The following is a 6,000-nucleotide window of genomic DNA, read 5'->3' as shown; positions in this document are numbered from 1 at the left end:
TTGTTGACACGGGAGGATTCGGCGGATGAGGATGACCTGGACTACATTGACAAGCCGGATTGGCTTGTTTACCAGGGACTGGATGCATGTTTTCAGTCCGGTCACCTCTTCTTCGTTACCCCACGACAGGCCCGTCTCTTTCCAGGACATAAGCCGCGTGGGGGTCCGGATCGAAACTCGGGGGCTGCGACCCATTCCGGATCGCGTGGCTCGGTGATGTAAAACCACCCGACTTGCCACCCCTTTAGGGTCTCCACGAAGGAGCCCTCGAACCATAGGACGTTGGCCATCTTGCCTGCCATGGCGCCTCCGCACTCCGCCTGGCTGCCGCGCACCACCTTGGACTTGACGTTGAAGGTCTTGAGCCAGAGGCCGAAATGGGGGCGGACGCGGAGGAAGGCCTCGCACACGACGATAAACGCCGAGATGTTGAGGATGAAGTTCGGGGCCAGATCGTGGAAATCCAGGCCGTAGTAGAACATGAGCCCCCGGACGAATGGGTGGAGTGGAAAACCTAGTCCGCGGAGGAAGTGGGGAAGGAACACTACCCTCTCATGGGGCCTTGGGGTGGGGAGGAGCTGCCCCTCCTCGGGAAGCCGGTGCGCGATGTCCTTGGACAAATATCCGACCTTCCTTAACTTTTTGACATGGCCCTCCGTGATGGAGGAGACCATCCACTTGCCTCCCGCTCCAGACATTGTTGGAGAAGGTTGAGGTGGGAAGAGCGGGCTTGGGCGCTGGAGCTCGAATGCGCAGGAGATGGATAGGCAAAGGAGGAAGAAGGTGTAGGTAAAAAGGTGGATCCTTATCCCCTCATATGGGCGGATGCGGTTATGCGTCCCCACCTGCCTAATAAAACTCGCTTGCCTCCCAAGCGCCATGGTAAATGGCGCGGTTGGGTTACCCACGTCCGTATTGATTAGAATCCCGTAAAAAGGGCACACGATCTCTGCTTTGACAAGACGTGCCAAGGAAACCGCCTCGCAAAACGTGCTAAGGTGGAAAAGTAAAAACGATTCGAGTAAAGGACTTGGCCGTAGTGTGATGACGCACTGCGGAATACGTCAGCAGATTTGATTTGTGTTAATATTATTCTCTCTATGGCAATATGTGGAAACTTGTTTTGCAGAGCCGGACACTATTCTTGGTGTTTACAATCTTCTATGAAGGACTTGGAGGAGGAACCCGCCTTGCAATGTCGAAGACAATCTGCGCGCCGGACTCGTCGTCATTGAAGCTTGGTTCAGGGGCTACTGAGGGAGTCCTGGATTAGGGGGTGTTCGGGTAGCCGGACTCCTGGACTATGAAGATACAAGATTGAAGACTTCATCCCGTGTCCGGATGGGACTTTCCTTGGCGTGGAAGGCAAGCTTGGCGATGCGGATATTCAAGATCTCCTACCATTGTAACCGACTCTGTGTAACCCTAACCCTATCCGGTGTCTATATAAACCGGAGGGTTGTAGTCCGTAGGACAATCAACTCCATACACAACAATCATACCATAGGCTAGCTTCTAGGGTTTAGCCTCCTTGATCTCGTGGTAGATCTACTCTTGTACTACCCATATCATCAATATTAATCAAGCAGGAGTAGGGTATTACCTCCATCGAGAGGGCCCGAACCTGGGTAAAAACATCGTGTCCCTTGTCTCCTGTTACCATCTGGCCTTGACGCACAGTTCGGGACCCCCTACCCGAGATCCGCCGGTTTTGACACCGACAATCCCTCTTAGGGGGGATCTCACATCTAGGGGGGAGCTTTACTCTAAGAATGAGCTAAAGCAGCTCTAATGGTGTGAACACAACAATGCTTTATGTAAAAGTGGTAACCCCACTTGTGCTTAAACGATGAGTATGACCTATGATCAAATGTTCTCATTCGACTCCTAAGTCAATATACTCATATATAGATGACCTAGTCATCGCAAATTGTTTGATAGATGCTAGAATTGGTTGTGCATGCTTTGCCGCATATTTCAATTGCCATTTTATTGTGTGAGCATGTTGATTGCATATTTTACTCATTCGAGGACATCCACTTGTTGTTTTGATTGATTAGTTTTCTTTTCTTTTGCCAAGTGGATGGACAAGAATGCCTAAGAACCCTCTCTAGCTATCTATGCTTTTCTCATCTCAAACTCTATTCATGCTACATCACAAAATTTGATCAAGTCATATTTGAACCACTCTGTGTGAGGAGCACTCGGAGTCCCCGATTCGTCATAGACTTAAAATTCCAAAACTTCTTTGTGCTTTTCGGTCTGACCGATTCCTCCATTTCGGTCATACCGAGATCACTAAGTCGATCTAGGTTTTCATCTCGGTGCAACCGATTTGAACTTTTCGGTCACACCGAGTTGCTGTAACTGTTAACAGTTATGCATCTCGGTGCCACCGAGTTGTTCCACTCGGTCACACCGACAGTGTCGGGCTATATATATTCACACGGGCAAAATTTGGAAAACTTTCTCCAAACCTCTTCGCTCGCGCATAGCTCGCTCTGCCTTCTAGGTCTCCGGATCGTCGACTTCGTCGCCAGCTGCCTCCTGTCGCTGGTCTCCGCCGCCGTCAACGGAATTCTTCCCCGCCGTTGCCGCCGTAGCGAGTTCATCATCGAACTAGGGTATGAACTCGATCACAGTGCTATCCTCGTCTGATTCTCAGGACATTGTGTTCATTATGATTCTTGCCACGATTGAAACACTTCTATCCAGTCAAAACAATCCTTAGAATAGATGCAATTTGAAAATTTAGGGTTAGGTTTCCGCCGAAACCATCTCGGACCCACCGAGTTGAAAAACTCGGTCCCACCGATTCGGCTAACGCCATTGCACTAGTAACTCTCGGTCTGACCGAGAATTACAAATCGGTGTGACCGATTTTAGAACTTTGTGAAACCCTAGCAGTCTCGGTGCCACCGAACTATGACTCGGTCTGACCGAGTTCATTAGTTTAGGTTCCAAAACTGCTTCGGTATCACCGAGTTTGAAAATCGGTTGATCCGAAATGATTTATGTGGAAAACTAAAACTAAGTTTTTGAATCATTTTTTTTGCAAAAATCTCTGTATTTTGTGATGCTCATCCACTCTATCTCATCTATAACTCTTCACAGGGTCAGCAGTCAGTGTTTGCATCATGTCAGATCAAAGTGACAGCCAGAACAAGTCAGAAGAGCAGATTCACATGAGTGAGGGCACTAGTCCCTCTAGCATCTCAAATGAAGGAAGCAGAAGCACCCCAAGCAATTTGCCAAAGGCTGCCACTAGAGCTAGCAAGAAAAGAACTTCAGAATCTGAAGATGAAGATTATGTGGCAGAGGAAGAGGAAGCCACACCAAAGAAGAAAGTGCTCAAGAAGGAATATGGCTCAGCTGCAGCCACAAAGCCAGGTATGCAGAAGAAGGCACCTTCAAGGAGAGTTCCCACTTCCAAACCTAGAAAGGTTGCCACTGGAGAAACCATGAAGTTTACCATTGAGTCAGAAGAGGAAGCTAGTGGCCAAGATAAGAAGAAAAAGAGAGTCAGAACCACTACTGCTAGAGTTCTTGGCAAACCCTCTATGAGGAGAGATTCAGAAGAAGAAGAAGAAGAAGAAGAAGAGGTTGCTGCACCAGCACCTAAGGCCCAGAAGCTTATGGGTGATGCTATCAGGACAGGGGTTGCTTCATCAAAACCCAAAGAAGCACCCAAAGTAGCCTCCAAGCCCAAGAGTGCACCTAAGAGGAATACCAGGAGTATACCAGCTGCTGAGAAGAACAAGGCCCCAGTGCCTGAAGTTGCTGCTGATGAAGATGATGAAGGACAAGTCCTGAGGAAGCTCAAACCCAAGATTCCAGACCACAATGATGCTCATCCTGTGGCTGAGAACATGAAGATCAGGAGAGACTCAGGACAGAGGAAATGGAGAGAGACAGACCCATATGCTGCAAACGAGTCGAGCTCGAGCGAGTTGGAGTTGGCTCAGCTCAACTCATATAAAAATTCGAGCGAGCTCAAACTAAGTGAAGCTCATGATCAAGCTGTAGAACATGACTCGTGCTCAGCTTGTAACGATCTCGAGTCGATCTCGAGCTAGTTTCGAGCTAAATGAGATGGTAGAAATTATAAATCTATGTATGAAAAACAAAAAAAATTAACGTGAATATGCTGGGAATCTTTGCAAAAAATATAGGATATTTAACACATAGTCGACCACGTGCAATAATTAGGCCTAAATCTCCTCTGAACTTAATTAAGTTTCCATGTTCGTTGATAAATATAAAATGGAGAAAAATTATGAACAACATATATGGCAATAAATTATCTTCTTTTCGTTTAATATATGGCATGATCATTTAACATAATGATATTCTGTCGAGCTATCGAGCTAAAATCGAACGAGCCAATAATGGCTCGAAGATCGGCTCGTTTCTTGGTCGAGCTACATAAAGTGTGAAAGTGCAACTATTCCTGGGTGGTTTTAGTAATTTCTAACAACATATAGCTCATTGAGCTAACATTATTCAAAAATTAATATTTCAGGAAAAGCTCAATGAATGGCATGGCATGGACGAGGAAAGTGGATCCCTCAAAATTCTAAGGACAAAAAGTTTGGCTCAAGCTTGAAGCTCAAGACTCTATATTTTCTATTTTAGTGATCCAAGATCACATTGAGTCTATAGGAAAAGCCAATACTATCAAGGAGGGATGAGGTGTTGCTTAATGAGCCTCTTGCTTCATGTGCTTAGTGATATGCTCCAAAATCCTCAACTACCTTTCCACATCCACATATGACCTAAATCAAAAGTCAAACTCGGTCCCACCGATACTTTCTATCCGGCGCCACCGAGTTTCAAATGTCATAGCCACTGCCACAAAACCTAGGCAAATCGGTCTCACCGATAGGGATCTCGGTCTCACCGAGATGGGTTTGTAATCTTTCTGTATTCCTTTGTAACGTTTCGGTCTAACCGAAGTGAGCGATCGGTCCCACCGAGATTGTAATGTAAACTCTCTGTTTCCCTTTTGTAACATTTCGGTCTCACCGAGATGAGCGAATCGGTCCCACCGAGTTTAGCTGACCAACTCTCTGGTTAGCTTATTACCAAAATCGGTCCCATCGAGTTTGTGTAATCGGTCACAGCGAGATTACGTTATGCCCTAACCCTAACCATATCGGTCCTACCGAGTTGCATCTCAGTCCCCACGAAAATCCTAACGGTCACTAGGTTTGCTAAATCGGTCCGACCGAGTTTAACCATTCGGTCCCACCGAGTTTGGCTAATCGTGTGTAACGGTTAGATTTTTTGTGGAGGCTATATATACCCCTCCACCCAGTCTTCATTTGTGGAGAAAGCCATCAGAACATACCTACACTTCCAATACACATTTTCTGAGAGAGAACCACCTACACTTGTGTTGAGGTCAAGATATTCCATTCCTATCATATGAATCTTGATCTCTAGCCTTCCCCAAGTTGCTTTCCACTCAAATCTTCTTCCCACCAAATCCAAATCCTGTGAGAGAGAGTTGAGTGTTGGGGAGACTATCATTTGAAGCACAAGAGTAAGAAGTTCATCATCAACACACCATTTGTTACTTCTTGAAGAGTGGTGTCTCCTAGATTGGGTAAGTGTCACTTGGGAGCCTCCGACAAGATTGTGGAGTTGAACCAAGGAGTTTGTAAGGGCAAGGAGATCGCCTACTTCGTGAAGATCTACCGTTAGTGAGGCAAGTCCTTCGTGGGCGACGGCCGTGATGGAATAGACAAGGTTGCTTCTTCGTGGACCCTTCGTGGGTGGAGCCCTCCGTGGACTCGCGCAACCGTTACCCTCCGTGGGTTGAAGTCTCCATCAACGTGGATGTACGATAGCACCACCTATCGGAACCACGACAAAAATATCCGTGTCTCCAATTGTGTTTGAATCCTCCAAACCCTTTCCTTTACATTCTTGCAAGTTGCATGCTTTACTTTCTGCTGCTCATATACTCTTTTGCATGCTTGCTTGAATTGTGTGGAG

Source organism: Triticum aestivum, chromosome 7A (assembly GCF_018294505.1).
Source record: "Triticum aestivum cultivar Chinese Spring chromosome 7A, IWGSC CS RefSeq v2.1, whole genome shotgun sequence".
Classification (NCBI taxonomy): Eukaryota; Viridiplantae; Streptophyta; class Magnoliopsida; order Poales; family Poaceae; genus Triticum; species Triticum aestivum.
Note: the sequence above shows the minus strand (reverse complement) of the source record.